The 19,723-nt window shown below is 34.7% G+C and overlaps 1 protein-coding gene across 6 annotated transcripts in view; it reads right to left on the reverse strand.

Moving 5' to 3' along the window:
- LOC107503194 (putative MAGE domain-containing protein MAGEA13P) overlaps positions 1-19,723 on the reverse strand; it is a 98,880-nt gene that overhangs the window by 28,440 nt on the left and 50,717 nt on the right. For 3 of the 6 annotated variants that reach the window (XR_004952851.1, XR_004952850.1, XR_001595164.2), the window contains one exon: positions 2,100-3,774. The exons of the other annotated variants lie outside the window; for them this stretch is intronic. The gene's annotated coding sequence lies outside the window, so the exon portion shown is untranslated. Of the gene's footprint in view, positions 1-2,099; positions 3,775-19,723 lie in introns of those variants that run through there. 6 annotated transcript variants of the gene reach the window in all.

The following is a 19,723-nucleotide window of genomic DNA, read 5'->3' on the forward strand; positions in this document are numbered from 1 at the left end:
TAAACATATAACAACTACGTAGTCATAAGACTATTTTAGAGGAACATCTAATACAATGGGATAATAGTGATGGTGGATTGGTAGATTGTTAAGTTAAAAATCTGATAAAGTAAGATCATAAAAAGGAGGATCCCTATTTGTGAGTAAAATGTAGGCATGTAATACATTCAAAAAGAGAAAACTGGGAAAATATATGATCGTGTCAATTTTTATCTTTGGGTCATTAACTATAGGTATTCTCTTTGTTAAAATTTTCCTCACTATTATGTTTTTTCCTCAGTATGACTTTTATAACTATAGGTAAAAGTTATATATATATAAAGAAGTTATATATATATATAAATTTATATATATATATATATTTTTTTTTAAAGTAGAAATTATATATAGAAAAACCTGGTATCTGTTATCTAGTATCTGTCTTAAGGATATGCTGATCCTGTCCCCCAACATTCAATGCTAGCTTTATAATGGAGTTCACTGCCAGTAGAATACTTTAATGCTGCAGTAATAGAAATTGCTTTCATAGGGATTTGTCAGTAATTCTGTAATGTCTTGGAGGAAGCTTGGCAAAGTCCTAGAATGGAGTTACATATTTAGGATTTTTACATTTCCATTCTCCACAGTAAGAAAATAATGAGTTGCTTACAAGCCTTAAAGACATTCATGAATGTTTCATATCTTTTCTTAAGTAGAATTGCAACACAGACTCTGATGGAAACAATTTGGATATAGAGAGAATAATGATATCGTTCCCATTTATGCATGTTAATTAACAGCCAGGGCTTGATTTAGAAATGCTATGGCAGTTTGAAAAGCAATTATAGATCATATAGATGCAGGATTTTCCTGATAAAACCTATCACAATTTCATAAGTCAATACCTAAGTCATCTTAAAAATCTTTAAAACATATTGTTAAATTACTGCTGAACAATATTATCCTACCCAGAGCAAAGGAACAGTAAAAAAATTTGCTGTAGCTAATGAACCCCTTTGAGGTTGCTCCTGACAGTTCCCATGTGGGGTATAATTTTAATATTGTGTTTCTTTTCTGATTTATTATTGATATTGAAATTATGAAAATTCTTATTTAAAACTGCACATTTAATTTGGTGGTAGTATGTGAAATGGATTAAGTATAGCGTTAAGGGCACTGATGACAAGACTTAGACTACTCTTGGCAGCTGTCTCCTACCCCAAAATACAGTGATCTTTTAAAAAATGAGTTTTTCTGCCTTGGTTTGTCTCAAGTGTCCACTAGCGCGCTTACATATCTTTCCAAATGCTCTCAGGACATCTCTCTAACAATGCAGTAAACATGTGTCTAGTATTATTGTCACATACCTTGGACTACGCTCTGGGGAACATGTTTTCTAATTCTTTATGAAAACTATGACTTGATTGGCCTATCATAATTTTTCCATCATTTCTCTCATTCCTTATGATTTTTTAATGATTATTGAGAATAGCTTGAAACCCTTACGTGAAAGTAATTCATAATAATTCAGAATATAATTTATCATTTCAGGAGCTTAAAGGAAAATATTTTTTTCAAAATAGAGTTCTGAGAATATATGTAAAGAGAAGAAACAGAAGTTAGAGGATATTTACTCAGTAAATAAAATGACATAATTACAAGTCACATTCCATTCCATTCTATTCCATGTTCCACATTCCACATTCCATTACATTCTATTCTATTCTTCAACTTTATTCAAAAATAAAAATCTAGGGCTAAAAGTGAAGTAAGTCTCCTCTGCTGAGACACCCGAAAGGAACATTTATTTCATTATCTAAATGTTATTTTCATGAGTAAGAGTCCATATCTATATTTACATAAACTTTATATGTTATGGGGTATTGAGAAGTTGTTTTACCACTTTGTGCATCAGTTTCTTTATCTGTATAATGGAAATAATAATACACAGAGTTGCTCTAATGAATAGATAGGATAATTTCTTAAAGCCTCTGGGCACAGTTATTTAGATATAATTTAAAGGTAAGTGCAAAAAATAATTGAATGAGTTATCTCTTGATTTGCATTTTCTGAGTTTTTTTAATGTAATCAGATATTTTATCATCTCAATATTTAAAATATTTTATTAGGCTTTTATCTTAGAACACATCATATTCTTGACACAATTTTCTTGAAGGATTATTTACGTTTTTGCTTATAATTGAGAAGTACTGATTTCTGAAATATTTGCTCTCTTTTGCTGACATTTTTAATAAAAACTTGAAAAGAGCATAAATTATTTAAACTATTAAAACATTAAAATGTTGTCAAAGCAAGCCAGAAGGTAAGTTTTCATTTCTTCTCAGGTGTTGACAATATTCCTTCTGCTACCCAAATCTGCTTACTTTTTCAGTTTATCTCGGACCGTAAGTGTCTCCTTTCCTGGAATAGTAAATATTTTAGAAAAAAAAATAGAATTTTTCAGTGGTACACTTCTGAGTGGTTCTTGCACTCCTTTATAACAGTGTCTGTCATCAGGGTCACAGCCAGTCTTGGATCACCTTCTTGGAAACATTTGGCAAAGTAGACTCCCATACCAGGTCTAATTCATAACGGGAATTTCAATTTCCCTTAAATGGGTTTGACTTGTGTTTCATTCTTTATATACATTTCTGTTGCTCTTACTAGACTGACTGTTTTGGCGGGGAATCAAAGGTCATTTTATGTTTCTTTTTTATTCCCATGACTTCTGGAACAGTATTTAAACTATATACCAATAAAAACTATAAGAACTCAGTAAATAGCAGGGTCAAAAATCACTCATCAGACAGGACCCTGAAGACTTTCTCAACTCCCTAGGTTCTGAGGCTTACTCAAACTTGGGTTTGCCCATCTCTCCATCAATGGGTGGGGTTTAACCTATAACAATGCTATGATGAGAACAGCTCTTATCAGCCACAGAAAGTAACTCAGGGAATAAGCAAGAGATGAAATCTCAAGTCTAACCTATTTTTTAAAAATATTGATTATGATGTGGCCAGGTGGGATTCTTCTAGGTAAATTTTTCCTTCCATAGAAATAGCGTCATTTTACTTTCATTAAACCACTTCTGTTTTACAGATATAAATATGAGTTCTGCATTAACACCTCAAGAGTTGCCAAAATTCCCAAAGTAAGAATAATTCGGGAATATTTTAGAAGTACAAAATGAGGGTTGTGAACATCTAGGACTTATGACTGGCCCAAAGGTGCCAGATCATGAATAATTCCTTGGGAAAGTGTTCTGAACCCTCCCCCTACACTATGTTATATACTCTCATAGCACTATGTGTATTTCTGGGGAGTATCCTTTTATATTTTTTATTTTATTTTATTTTATTTGTTTATTTTAATTTTATTTTATGCTATAAAGGTATTATTTTTTTCATTTGGCCGTAGCCCAGGATAGGGATCCAGGGTGGTTAAAATGATCCCTGGTGGTTGGAGAGAGAGACTTATGCAGAAGCCATGATACCAGGGAGATAAGAGGGGCCTGTCAAAGGTTGCTGGGCTCTGAGGGCTCCTGGCTGTGTCCTTGGAGGACTCCTAGCTTGGAGGCTGGCCAGCATATCAGGTCGTTACTCATCTTCTTGATGAGTTTCACCTCCTCCTTTAGGCAGTGGCTCTCCAGGAAGTCACAGAGACGAAGTCTGTGATGGCAGAACCCAGTACATGCAGATCCAAAAGGGCCTGGTTCATGCTCTTCTTCAGGGCCATGGTGGCTCCAGTGGCATCCAGGCTACTGCCTCACTCATCTTGGGATAGCTTCTTCCCATCCTGGAAGAGAGCACAGTTTCTACACTAGTTTTGCATCTTCAAGAGATGCTTAGTACCCTTGCACTTCTCCAGGGCCATTTTACAGAAGTAGCTCATGCTCTCTGTGGCCACACAGTTGACTTCTAAATACAATCCCAGAAAGTGATAGATGTAGGAGACCTGTAGATTCAAGTTGACCATGCAGTTCATGGCAGTCTCCATCCCGGTGGAATAATTATGATGAATCTGGGAGCTCATGGTTGGTAACAAGTAGCTTACCACAACAAATAGTTGGCTGGTTCCAGGAGCAGAGGATAGGCAAGAAGATGTTCTCGGAAGTAGTAACCAGAGAGGAGGTTGGAGGGTAGTTAGAAACTGGACCAGTTTCCTGGATCCTGTTCCATCAGATCCAGAGGAGGTTGGAGGGTAGTTAGAAACATAGAACAGTTTCCTGGATCTGTTTCATCCAAACAGTATCAAAGCAAGAGAGAGATCCGTAGGACTACCAGGCAGACATGCTGCCCATTTTATTTTTATATAAGTTCAATTTTGCAGAAAAGTTACAGGAATAGTACACGAAATCCTGAATATGCTTTACCCAGATTCTCCCATTGTTTACCTTTTATCCCTTCATTTGTGTTCACTCTCCTCTCTCTATCCTTCCTCTCTCTGTCTGTCTGTCTCTCTAATTTCTTTCTGCCTCCAATCATGTGAGAATAAGCTGCACACATGCTCATTCACCTGTAAGAATTTAGTTATTTTTTCCATAAGACATCTCTATACATCACTACCTTAAACTGCAGTAGAGCTATCATAGTAAGGACAGTTAACATTGATACAATATTATTATCTAATTCAGAATGAAAATTCAAATATGTCGAATGCCTCAATAATGAGATAAAAATCTTATAGGATTTAAGATTAGTTCATGAGACAGCCAAGAATCGGGCATTGTATGTCAGCAACATGGTTGAATAAAATGTCCCTCATCTTATCCCCAACAACAATTTGGCATCCATCCACAGATAAAAGTTCCATTGTGGGATCTATAGGATCCAGGAACATATGCCAAAGGAATCTGGAGGAGTCTCACCTTGTCTGTGCATTGGGCAATAGGCATACAGTCCTAGGTCCCAGCAGTAAACCCTACATGGATCCGTGAACCAGGTCCAGTCCCTCTTGGCTATAGTCCAAGAGCTCCTAGAAAATACTGTCTTAGACACTCTCCCACAAATGAGAGAGTTTCTATGGAAGACTAGGTTTCTAGTGAAGAAGTTCCAGTATACCATTTGACAAATTGAAAACAAGTTTGGATGTGTTAGAGAGTTGTACTGAATTATGTGCTGCATGATTTGGTGGGGGAGTGGCAAATAGTATTCTTGGAGGGCATTGAAGAGACAAAAATCCTACTAACTACATCAAAGACTCCATCAAGAAGCCCGCCCACAAGCTACTGAGTACACCTCACCTGCAAATCCCGCCAAATGGCCAATGGGAACACCAGTCCTTGGCATGCCACATACGTGCCCCTCCTCCACACACACGCCACATGGCTGGCTCCTTGTGTATGCTCCCAGTGGAAGCAAATGTGAATGTTGGTAGATAGCTAGTGAGCAAATGCAGAAAACCAGATCAAATAGGCAAGCCAAGGAGAGACCACAAACTTGAGCTTTACCTCTGCCCTTGAGAAACCAAATAGGGGTTTTCAGCACTAGGGCTGGTACATCGCAGGATGGAGAGAAGGCATACAAGCTTAAGGATTCTGCCACAAAAGGGGGCAAGAAGTGTGGATCATACATATCTATAGAAGGTCTGAGAAAGCCTCAGAATCACTAACAGCACTGACAAAAAGTGCTTCTCTTCTGAAGGCTGTTAGTTTAAGACTGAGATAGTAGCTACTATTTCAAGTGTGAAAGATTTTACAAAAACATGTAAGATCAAGGAAACATGATACCACCACAGATCACAACCCCAAAGACATGAAGATCTGTGATTTATCTGAAAAATAATTCAAAATACCTGTTTTAAAGAAGGTCAATGAAATACAAGAAAACATAGACAATTCAATGAAATAGGGAAAAAATGCAAGACAAAATGAAAAGTTTAACAAAGAGATAGTACTCATAAAAAAGAACCAAACAGAAATTCTGGAGCTGAAGTATTCAATGAATTAAATGATAAATGATATAGAGAGCATCAGCATCAGAATAAATGAGAAGAGAAAACATGTAAATAAGAAGAAAGGACCTTTGAGATTATCCAACAGAGGAGAAGAAAGAAAAAGAATGAAAAAGAGTGAAGAAAACCTTTGTGATCTATGGGATACCATTAAAAGATGCAATATGCAAATTAATGAAGTCCTAGAAGAACTGAGGCAGAAGAGGGTAAAAAGCTTATTTAAAGAAATTAATGTCTGAGAACATCACACTAAATGGTAAAAAACTGAAAATTCCTCTAAGATCAGGAACAAGGTAAGGATGGCCATGCTCACTACTCCTGTACAACATAGAACTAGAAGTTCTAGCCAGAGCAATTAGGCAAGAAAAAGAAATAAAAGTCATCTAAATGGGAAAGAAAAAAGTAAAATTATCTCTGTTTGCAGATGATATTGTCATATATATAAAAAATCCTAAAGACTCAACCAAAACAATGTTGGCACTTAATCAATGAATTCAGTAAAGTTGCAGGATTTAAAATTGACATACAGAAATCTGTTGCATTTCTCTGCACTAACGCTGAAATATCCAAAATGAAATAAAGAAAGCAATCCCATTCACAATAGCATCAAAACCAATAAAATACTCAGGAATACATTTAACCAAGGAAGAAATAATCTGTATTCTGAAAACTATAAGACTTTGATGAAAGAAGTTGAAGAAAAAGCAAATAAATGGAAAGATATCTCATGTTCAAGGATCAGAAAATTAATATTGTGAAAATGTCCATATGACCCATTGCTATCTATAGATTCATGGAATCCCCATCAAAATTCCAATAGCATTTTTCACAGAAAAAAACAATCCTGAAATTCATATGTAACTAACCGCAAAAGACCACACATAGCCAAAACAATCCTGAGAAAGAAGAACAAAGCTGGAGACATCACACTTCCTGATTTCAAACTTTACTACAAATTATTGTAACCAACACAGTATGGTACTGGTATAAATATAAATACATAGGCCAATGGAACAAAACTGAGAATCCAGAACTAAACGCATACATGTATGGTCAACTAATACTTGACAAAAGACCCAAGAATACTCAATGGGGAAAGGCTGGTCTCTTCAATAATTGTTGGTGGGAATACAGGATAATCATATGCATAAGAATGAAATTGGTCCCTATCTTACACTACTCAAATATTTAAGTTATAATGCATTAGAGACATAAACATAATATTTGAAAACATAAATCTAGGAAAAAGAAAGAAACAGAGAAAAAGCTTCTTGACATTGCTCTTAGCAACAATTTTTTTTGGATATGATAACAAAAGCACAAGCAACAAAAGCAAAAATAAATATGTGGAAGTACATCAAACAAAGAGCTCCCTCAAAGAAAAAAGAAACAATCAGCAAAATGAAAAGGCAACATACCGAATGACTGGAAAATGTGATGTGTACACCATGTATCTGATATGAGGTTAATCTCCAAAATATGAAAGGAACTCATTCAACTTAATAGCAAAAGAAAATCTGATTTAAATATGGGCATAGGAACTGAGTAGACATTTTATCAAAGAAGATATACAAATGGACAACAGGTACATGAAAAGATACGCAAGGTCACTAATCACCAGGGAAATGCAAATCAAACACGATGAGATATAAATTCACATCTGTTTGAATGGTTATTATTAACATGACAAGAGATAATAAATTCTGGAGAGGACGGGGGGCAAAAAGGAACCCTTGTGCATTGTTGGTGGTATTGTAAATTGTTACAGCCACTGTAGAAAACAGTATGGAGGTTCCTAAAAAATATTTAAAATGGAACTACCATATGATCCAGAAATTCTACTTACGAGTATATATCCAAAGGAAATTAAATCAGGATTTCGAAGAGATACCTGCACTACCATGTTCACAATAGGCAAGATAGGAAAACAATATAAGAGTTCATATATGGACAACTGGATAAAGAAGGCAATATATGATACATATTATATAAATTAATTATATATAAAAAATTAAACAGCACAATATTATTCAGCCATGGGAAAGATAGAAATTCTGGCTTTTGCAAAGACATTAATGGACTCTAACGGCATTATGCTAAGTGAAATAACTCAGACAAAGACAAATAGTATATGATTTCACTTATATGTGGAATTTAAAAATGTCTAATTCATAGAAACAAAGTGGAATGGTGGTTGCAGGGAAATGGGGAGATGTCAAAGGGAACAAACTTCTGCTTATATAATGAATAAGTTCCGGAGATATAATGTACACCATAGTGGCTATAGTTTACAAATCTAGACTATAAACTTGAAAGTTGCTAAGAGAGTATATAATAAATGTTCTTACCACAAAAAAGAAATGGTAATTATGTGAGGTTATGGATGTGTTAACTAACTCTACTGTGGTAATCATTTTGCAATATATAAATGTATCAAATCACACATTGTATACCTTAAACTTACACAATGTTATATGTCACTTATATCTCAATAAAGCTAGCAAACAAGAAAATATAATTGATGTTATTAAAAACAATAAAATATAATAATGATGTTAAAAAAACAATCAGGCATTGCATTAAGTTGACATGTCTTTTTAATCTCCTTTAGTTAATTATTAGGAGTGATGGTCATTATAGTTGCTCCTGATTGCACCCCTAATTTCCCAGACCCGTGTCTTCTTGCTGTTGTAGACTGTATTAGTGTCCTATTGCTGCTGTTAACAAATACCACAAACTCAATAGCTTAAAACAAATGTATTCCCTTATATACTACTGGGAATCTTCAGTGTAAAATCGATTTCACTGGGCTAAAATCAAGGCATTGACAAGGCTGGTTCCTTATGGATGCTCCATTTCCTTGCCTTTTCCAGCTTCTAGTGTCCTATGTTCACTGTCTTGTGGCTTCTTCCTCCATTATCAAAGTACATCACTCCAATTTCTGCTCTATTCCGATATCAGCTTTTCCTCCTCTGTAGTCAAATATTCTTGTCTCCCTCTTAGAAGGACACTTGTATTATATTTCAGGCCCACCTGGATAATCCAGCATGATGTCTCCATCTCAAGATCATTAATCACATCTACAATGCCCCTTTTGCCATAAAATGTAACATTTACAGGTTCTGGGGATTAGAACATGGGCATGTTGTGAGAGGTATTATTCAGCCTGTAACAAGGACACAGTGTCAGATAAATACTTCTGATTCATTGTATATATTCTGACTTAGAGGATGGTGTCCCATTCTCAAAGAACATTGCCAGGTGCTTCAATTATGTCTTCAACTTTTTTCTTTTTCCAGTTGTTCTACCAATTACTTAGTGAAGCATCTTAAAGTCTCCAACTATCTTTGTGGAGCTATTTCTCTTTTTATTTTTATCAATTTCTTTCTCCATGTATTTCAAAGCTCTGTTATTAGGAATATTCACATTTATAATTGTTGCTTTTTCCTAATGAATCTTTTTTTGTCTTTGAGGAATATTACAGGTTCTCAATAACTGTTTGATTAATTTAAGTAACAAAATACAGTATATTATTAAGTTAAACATAAATGCAAAGTAAGGTAATCGGCCTGGATGTTTTCGAAGTAGAGACACTGGCCAGAGTTCCAGCAGAGGAAATTCTCAGAATAATTTCTCAAGTGTTTAGACCCTTATTCCTTATCACAAATATACCTGTGCTTGCTATTTGGATCTAGGAACTCTGAAGAAGGTCTCTATAGTATTTACAGCAGAAAGAATGAACCTTAACAAATCAACCACCCACCCAAATTCTGCATCTTTAGAATGAACATGAAGAGAGTTCTTGATGTTAACGGTATGTAGTTGATTTTGCCAGTTTCTTCCTCAGAGCCTCCTGGAAACCTTGGTAATTGTGACTTGCAGTTTGGGTGGCCCCCACTAGAGGGCAATCATAGTCTCTGACATACAGTTTTCTTTTTAATCCAATATGCTTTGTATTTAAAAACAAAAAGGTATGAATGTACAGATATCTAATTAATCTGCAGAAATAATTGAGTAGAAAATTCTGAGTTCCATATAGGACAATAGGGATCTTAGATACTCTGAAGAAATTCTACCTCCCAAACATGCTAGAAGCCTGTTTTTTTACCTACTGAACTTCCTACCTCAAAACAAGTGACAAATCCAAAATATCTTTCATTCATTACTGGCCAGAAATCTCAGAACTAATCTTAACTTTATAATCCTTATTAAAATTCAGCTTCAAAATAAAGGTTAACTGCTCAGGCTTTTATCCACGTTATCTCAAGGATTACTGACAGAGTAGCTTCTTCTGCAAGTCTAGGCTAAATGGTAGTAGAACCTATTTTTCCCTTTGGAGTTGAACTATTCTGCCAAAGCATTCATGCCCCCTTCCTTAAATTCAAACTGAACTTCTCATGCTTTGCAACTTGGAGTAAACCCCCATTATAGCTTCTCAGAGGAGATTTGGGGGACGTTATTGAACTGCTCCCTATGTTGATTGTGGGGGTAGTTACATGTATTTGTCAAAACTCATACACCAAAAAGAGTAGATTTTACTGCACTTAAATTAGAAGATAAGTTTCTAGAAACTCAAATTGGCCCTAGGTGGTAAGCTCTTTCGAACAGAAGATGAGGTTTTAAATTGGGAAGTCTTAGGTTCAAAATACTAGTTCTGCTACCTACCAGCTTTGTGATCTTTTTCTTACTCTGATAATTAAAATAAGAATTAAAATGACATAATATAATATGAATAATATATTAGAACAAACCAAAACATTTAAATGGTAGCTTCCCCAAACACATAAGTGGTAATACACACACACATATACACATATATACACATACATACATATATATAATTATATAAGTGGAAGTAAATCGAAAATCTATTTTCAAGACACACAGAGGGAGAGAGAAGAAAGAGATCTCAATAAATAATAGTTGTTAGTATTAATACCTCTGGAAGCTCCTCCCTTTAGTACTGTGTAGAAGAGCATGAAATCACTATTTTTTTCCTTAACCATGACTTTCTCCAATCAGACCTGTCCAACCCAGGTAGCTTTCATCTCTGCCAATTATACAGTACTGACAAGAAGAATGTGGATTCTCAGATCCTTCTCAGCCTACTACAGATATGGCTGATGACTTAAGAACCCAATAGACCCTTGTTCTTTTTATGATATCAGAGTGAATTGCAAAGAAAAAGTCTCCATTACAAAACTAAGTAAATTCAATATTAATATCTGGCTTACTTATGTAAGTTTGTGTCAGTAATGAAAGTCTAAACAAAGCTGCACTAACAATATAAAACAACAGGTTTTGTGGGTACTTTGATAATTATAATAATAATTTAAAAAATGATGACACAATATAATATGAATAATATATTAGAACAAATCAAAACATTTAAATGGTAGCTTCCCCATACACATAGGTGGTTGGAGGTAGAAGGGATTTTAGTTAGCAATGTTTCAGTGCTCAAATAATCCTAAAGAGGTTTTTGTTGTGTTTATTTTTTTCAATTTAATTTGACTTGCTTTCCAATGAGAAGTCTAACCTTTTATGAGGCAGAAGCCTGAAAAACCTTGGAGGGAAATTATAGGATTTTAACAGCCAGGTTGTTGCTGTATTAATGTAATTAGTTGAAAAATACATAGAGTTTTGGTATGCTGATTGATTCAAATGTTTTTGAGTTATGTACTGAAGAAAAATAAATTATAAAAGAAATACTTGGTGCAATCTCATCTTTTTTCTTGAATGCAGATAACTCCCTCTTTGCAAAGAATTTTTATACTAAGAACTTGCATCGCAAAAGAGAAAAAGAGAAATGCTGTATTGTTTTCACCCAAGATAATGTCCATTAGCTTTCTCTGATTCAGTGATTATAGAATGATGTATTTTCTGTGAAATGACATGTTCTCTGAGGAATGTACTTGTGGGCAAGGATAGAGGCCAGAGGGGAATGACAACCCAATTTATATAACCTGTAGCATTCTGGAAAGCTGAATTTGCGTTCCCACTATAAGACAATGATCTCACTTTTTCTTCATTCTTCCTAGGAAAACATTCTGTTGCTGGCACCTGGTATAATTTCATAATTCTGAAAGTGTCTTACAAAAGTTAAAGAGCAAATTGAAGAGGATCCCTTCTGAGTTGAAAATATTAATGATGAAGCTGTTAATCCTGTAAGGTCAGGTCTACATTAATGATAGGATGGGACAGAAATAGTTCATCCATGGTGACTAGTGAAAAAAGTTGAACCACTTAAGCTGACAATGCTATGATTTGTGTGGATGGCCATCCTTATAGTAGAGTCATATATTCTTCAAGGCAGAAGGGGCCCGAGAGGCTGTTTCTAATTCAATCTCCTTTCTAATTCAAAACTCCCTTTTTCAAAGGGTTTGGCATATTGGTATCCAACCATTGTCTCACTCCTTTCAGTGCTAAGGGGTCTCACTGACAATTTTTTGTGAGGCACCAGGCATCTCATAATAATATTGGAATACCTCACACTCTAATGATTCTTAAAAAGATAAGAACTCAGTCCCCAAATCTAAACCAGCAAGAATGGTAGTGAGCATTATTTATACAAACAGTACGTCAGAAAATTAAAGCTTATATGAATTTGGAAACATGGAAGAATTTTTTATAAATTAATACACTGTAATAATTAAAGATAAAAATGGTGTGTTGAATTTTTTATGTATTTGAATTTTACAGATATTTTGGTCACCAGATAACTGTGAAGAAGCTATGCCTTGTTTTTAAAATTCCTCAGTTTGCGTTTCCAAGATTACTTACTTCACTGGTTATTTATAACCAATATTTACTTAGTTGTGCTATGTGCTCCATACTGTGAGAGATGGGGAATGCCGATTCCACATTTATCATTGGTTGCTGAGGAACCATATTTTAAATGGTTAATGTAACTGTATTCAAAGCTAGATCACATTCAAGTTTACAAATCTGATGATACACATGTATTTTAATCAACATAACTTGAACCAGGTATATGTACAATGACCTATCATACAGCATGACAAAAAGCAAAAAACTCTGAAATGTTCAAAAATGATAACAGCTATGTGATACTTTTGTGTCCAGTATATTGTTCCATACATTACAAAGAAAAGTTATTTGAAAAAATTGAGTGATTATCTTAGTAGGACCAGAGAACATAAAGATGTGTTGGATACCCCAAGGTAAAAGTGCTGTGTAAGTGACCGAGTCATTCTCTGATGATGTCTATTAAAAGAACAATTTAAAGAGGCAGGAAAAATTTTAAGCAGTAGCATAGAACTGTCATCTGTAGGGACTCTGTGTTGATACAAATTTACTAGCTTAAAATTCCTATTAATACAAACTCACTTGCTTAAAATGACACAAATTTATTATCTTACAGTTAAGGAGGTCAGAAGTTTAAAGTGAATCAAGGCTGAGTTCCTTTTGGTGGTTCTAGGGAAAAATCCATTTCCTCACCCTTTCCAGCCACCAGAGGCCACTCATATTCCTTGACTCATGGCCCTTTCCTCTTATTCAAAGCCAGCAGCATACATAGCAGTCTTTAAATCTCTCCCTCTCTCTCTTTCTATCCCTCTTCCATTCCCTCTTTTTTTCCTCTTCCCACCTCCCTCCCCCTACAACACACAGACACACCCCTCTGTTTCCATCATCTCATCTCCTCTGGACTCTGAGCCTCTATTCTCCCTCTTAAAAATACCCTTGTGATTACATCGGGCTCACCTAGATAATCTAGGCTAATCTCCTCACCTCAAAATCTTTAACCTTAATCACATCTGCAAAATCCTTTTTTCCATGTAAATTAGCATATTCACAAATTTTAAAGGGGTTAGAACATAGCCATTTTTGGTGGTCATTATTTCTCCATCTGCCTGAATGTAGGTTGCATAAAGTAGATGACCTAAATGTAGTAGTGTGTGTGTGTGTGTGTATGTGTTTAAAAAACAGTCCCCCAAAGTAAAGAAAATCGTAAGATATTTTATATGTTTATTTTAGGTCAAGCTCTTTTAAGAAGTAAAATGTTATGACCATAATTAAACAAATTAGTGATTATTATGTCTGTAGGTGTTGAGTAAGAATAGTCCTACTAGAAAAGTTTAAATTAGAAATTCCAATAGAATGTTAGGTCATTCTGTCATTGATTTATCTACAAAAAAAAACACACAATTTTCACAAGCTTATTTAAACAGCTGTCTGAATTCTGCTTTTTAAAAATACTTGTTTTCTATGCTCTTCACCCCAAGTTAGTATAACGCTGACAAATATTTGAAGAGTAATCATTTGCTTCAGTCCATATAGATTTAAAATATAAAAATAGTACCTTCTATTAGATAGTATAGTTCTTGAATAAAAAATATATTCTGAGTCAGTGTTCCTCTCTACCTATGCAAATGATACACTTTTGATGTTAAACTGGTCTTATATGCTTTATTTGGGCACCATATGGTTTTCATAGATAACTGTAATCTATTGGTTTGAATTGAACAACTGACACAAATATGCAAATACAGTCAGATTAGAAAGTATTTCTACCATAGTTCCTTTCTGCACTATTGATTGAAATATGATACTTAAAAATAGTTCTGTAGAGCTAGTCTATTTGAATAGTTTGTAATTACATCCATTTTCAATTGTTTACATTCAGGAATACGGTGCTAACAAGGAAAAATGACTGACTGGATGCATTTATTTAACACAGTACCAACTCTGGGAGAACATTATACTGCGATTATTTGTATTTGGTTAGCAGAAAATCAGCATGTTTCTCAATAAAACTGCTCTTAAGGATATACTGTTCTATCACAAAATTCTATGCATTAGGCTAATGTTAGATTGCATTCTTGGTAAAGTTATTTTTAAAGGAACCCATATCGTAGAAACAATTTTTCTTTCTTCCTTTTTAGGCAGCTTCTTACCCTTTAAAAATAAAATGGAAAGCCAAGTGGAGTTGCTTTAATTAAGGTCTCTAGCTAGTTCTGCCCTGTGTTATTTGCCATCATCCCTTTTATTCCTCTGACCTTCCACAATCTGTTCACATTAGATATGAGGTGGACCATGTCATCAGTGAGCATATTCTCATTTGAAGGACTGCCAGCATAGCTTTCTGCTGTTCCCTTCCATTAACTCAAAAGTATTGATGGGACTAGACCCCACTTAAGGTTTTGTTCCTATATAGTTAACAAAAAATTGTCAATAAACACAGTCAATCCTGATCATTCTTTACCTTTATGTCTCATCATTTTCCTTCTTATTGTGGAACATTTCTACTGTGCTTATTAATATTTTGCTGCATACTAATTCCAAAGTGTAGTTTCCCCATGAATAGATGTTCTTATAAAACTCAATGAGACTGAAAGTATCAAGAAGAGGAAGTACATTTTCTACTTCATTTTTTAAAAAAATATTTATTTTGATTAGTTTCAAGTACACAGTACATTGGTTAGACATCAATATGTTCATAAAACGATTCCTCCAATTGCTCCCTCCCTCCCCTGGCCCTCCACTTAGCCGTCTTATTAATGCTGACTGCATTCCCTTTGCCGTGCTCCCCATCCCCGTGACTAACTATTAACTACTAATTTGTACTCTTTTAACCCTTCATCCCATTCATCCAGCCCTCCAACTCCCCTCCCCTCTGTCACCAAATTGTCCACTGTATCTGTGAGTCTGTTTTTGATTCGTTTGTTCTTTTCGTTCCTTAGATTCCACATATATGTGAAATCATATGGTATTTAGCTTTCTCTGTGTGACTTATTTCACTCAGCATAATAACCTCTCGGTCCATCTACTTCATGTATCTCCCCATAGTAACTAGCATGACACTTTACATACAATAGGAACTCAACAAATGCTAAAGACTGTCAGCCCATATATATTCACAGCATACTGTAAAGTCATGCATTCTATCAGGCATTTTTTGTAGTATATAGTTAGTCTCTATGTGCAACTGCTACAGTTTTTTGGGAGGTGGGGATAATTTACTTAGGTCATTGAGATGCTATCAAAGAACAACTTTCTATAGTCAATTAATTGATATCTTAATAATAGTTTGCAATTATTAGACTATCTCCAGAATTCCAAAATGACTAATAAGACATACAAAATCTTTTTGGGCTGATTTTCCCCTTCAGGTCTATCAGGCTGATAAAATTAACTTTAAAGTAGATACTTATTTCTTTGGGAGAAACCTATGTTCAAGGAGACTCTCTGTTGATTTGTGCCTCATTTTAAATTGATACAACAATGAAGCACAAAGATAACCAGAGATTGAAAACAATTCAATAAGGTACACTACTTTGAGTTAATCACCTTCCATTTTGCAACAATCTAGGAGTGGTACCATGGTAACATGATCTTGATATTATTACTTGGTTAGAATGTGTACACATCAACTGTCAATCTGGAGAACAGAAAGTATGGTCACTATTAAGTTCTGGGTAGCTTTTTCTCTTTGAGGAAAGTAAATCACTCTCCCTTTAGATAGTGGATCATAAGGTGGCATTTTTGCAAACACTGAATCACTTTTTAATTTCTGTTTTTTTTATCCAGGCATTTTTCACTAAAGCTGGTAATTCTTTTGATGACAGTAGTTCAGTGACCAAGACAAAATAACAAGGATAATGGAAAAGGTTTCTAAAGAATGAAATTTCTTTTTACACATTGGTATTTTGAAAACTATTACTATAGTAATTTGACTTTATAACATATTTATTCTTTCATTGATGTGAGCATTACCCCTTCCCCACTCTTAATGACATACAAATGGAACTACATACATGGATACTTTAGTATATGTTTGGGATATTTGCTGAGAATCAGACCGCTAAAAACTAAATTAATGCTATTTGACATAGAAACCAGATGGAGGAATGGGCAAAGGTTGTGTGTAATGACCCCACTATATAGGGGACAAATTCATTTTTTGCCAAGATGCACTTTGAATTCTCACTAGGGACTCTCACTCACTTCTGTATCCTCATGTGCCATCTGAGCTCTGTCCATCTGTGATTCACCTTCAGGCCAAGAATCACTTGTGTTTTCAATTCTAATGAAAATAAAACTCATATATAGATTCTTGCTTCCTCTAACACATGTTTTCATGCTATCTCTACCCTTTGACAATAGCCACCTCTGTACCATCTTGAATTAAGAAAGAATAAAGAATCTGGCTAACTATCTCCTGACCAAGAAGAAACCATTGCCATAATGGCAGATCATATTTAGCATTAAATATCTTGCAGTGACACAGGAGGTATATCATGCATGATCCCTACTTGCTCACAAACAAGGCTCATCAAGACATCCATATGGACCATGGTTAATTGGCATAAATCCTAAACTGTTATGTGTAGCCAACTGAAAAGGAAAATAATACATGGTGAAAAGGATTCTAATAGTAAAAAAAACTACATTATAAATGTAAATTACTAGCAATAATCTGCAGATCAAATATAACAAGGAGTAAGACATAGAGTTCAACTTAACATCTAAAAAATCTTCAGTATTTATAGAAACTTTCTATCCTTACCAATAACCAAATTGATGTATTTGGGATATTATCATTCTCATTACTATTATTATCATTATTGCTACTACTATTATTTTAGTGCCATATATTGGTTCATTAGAAAGTATTGGTCAAATTCTGGGAAGTGAGATGTCTTCCTCATGTTTCACACTGGTGAGCACTATTCTATGTGCATCCCTTCTAAAGCCATGTTATCAAAGAGGACAGCTTTTCTGTATGATGAAGGAATATTCAGTATTCAATAGTATACAAATAGCTGAAATCCCTGACTAGAATCACAGCTACTAAATACATTCAGGGTTCTTTAAGTCAAACTTTCTAAGTATGTTCAATTCATTGCTTTAAGAGTTGATCACATCTCGAGTGTAGTATCGTCAACAGGTAAGGCTGGGTCTATATAATGCCAAAATTACTCAGTTCAGTAATTAAAAAGCAAACAGAACAGTCAAGCCAGTAGCTGGATGTCACAGTTGCTGAAAAGATTTATTTTTTTTTTACTCCTCAGTAGGCATTGTATTTTCAATTAGACATTTTGTTAACTATATCATTATTTGCTTATATTTTTGCATTTATACTTAGAGATATAAAGAAACTTGTATTCTTCCTCTATGTATAAACTCAGTATCCTGTTTCCTTGATAAGAAACTACCAGTAATAATTCTTTGATTTGAGGTTACTTGAGTAATACTGTTCATGGACTTGATGCTATCACGTTATCCTGTATGGTTCTCTCTAGAAATACAACCAAAGATATCTTTTCTGTGTTTTTTAAAATATATATATGGGAGATAGCAACATATACAGACCTCAATTATTAGATTAGAACTCTTGTATGTACTTAAAGAGAATTGTAAACAAAAGACTTTGGCAGTGAAGAGGGGGACCATAATTAATTTTCACCGTGGTGATTGGGAAGGACTTGACAGAAGAAGCCACATTTGAATTGAACCTCAAATCATGAGTTAATTCATTGATAGTAAAGACAGAGTAGCTAAGAAAATTATATTAACTATATTTCCATATTTTTTGTATTCTTGATGTTCTGGTATCTAGGGCCTGGCTAACCACTGGAAAGGGACTGCCCCTCATAGGTTTAGCTAATTCCTGCAGATAGCAAACATCTCACCCATGAGCATGCCTTTCATTTGCAAACCAACCAATCTCAAGCCTATACAACCCAACTACCTCCTTTATTGGTTCTTACACTCTAGGTCACTCTCTGCTGTAATCACACAGGGCCAGGTACCAGATAACTACAGACAGCCTCTAACCCCAGAGCCTACTGAAATTATTCAGACTAGCCAGTCCTGAACTTCCTTACCCTGTATTGTCTTGCCTTTCCACAAAGCCAAGAATAAGGGTTCTTGCCTATGTTTTCCCCATTCCCCTGCTCCCTGATTGACCCCGAGGCTTCCCCTTGGCCCTACATGTTTCTAGGGAACTGTGAGTAAAAGCTTCTTCATTCGTAACATTCATTTCCATGTCTGTGTATCTTATACTTAATTAAAACAAATCCTAGGTACATTTAAGGACAGCAATAGTATAAACAGAAACAAAGAGGCCTGGCAAGACATGGTATGTTCACTGAATGGATAGAATGTGGATTTTTGGCAGGTGGGCTAAAACACAAGTGATGAATTTGGTTGAGAAGCAATTAAGAAAGGCTTTGAATGATGAAATAGGACATAAGAATTAGTGATTTCACCAAAATATAGTTTTGACAGCCAGCATAGGGAAGGATAAAAGAGAAAATAAATTGAGAATATATTGTAAAGGTTAAATGGGTATAGGAAAGTATTGTCGTATATGCTAAATACTGTTGAATCTGAATGTGGACCCTTGGAATTTATTCTCATCTCTATGTTATTCTTTCCAATGATGCTAGAATAATCAACCTAAAACAGAAAACGTATATCTATTGGCTATCTGTATGTCTTCTTTGGAGAAATGTCTATTAAGATCCTCTGCCCATTTTATAATAGGATCGTTTGTTGTTTTGGTGTTGAGTTGTATGAATTGTTCATAAATTTTGGATATTAACCCCTTATCAGATGTATCATTGGCAAATATCTTCTCCCATTCAGTAGGCTGTCTTTTCATTTTGCTGATGGGTTCCTTTGCTGTGCAAGCCGTTTTTAGTTCGATATAGTCCCATTTGTTTATTATTTTTTGTTTACCTTGCCTGAGGAGTATATCAGAAAAAAAGTATTACAAAGAGCAATGTCAGAGAGTTTAATGCCTATGTTTTCTTCTAGGAGTTTT

This window comes from Rousettus aegyptiacus, unplaced genomic scaffold, assembly GCF_014176215.1.
Source record: "Rousettus aegyptiacus isolate mRouAeg1 unplaced genomic scaffold, mRouAeg1.p scaffold_m13_p_9, whole genome shotgun sequence".
Lineage (NCBI taxonomy): Eukaryota > Metazoa > Chordata > Mammalia > Chiroptera > Pteropodidae > Rousettus > Rousettus aegyptiacus.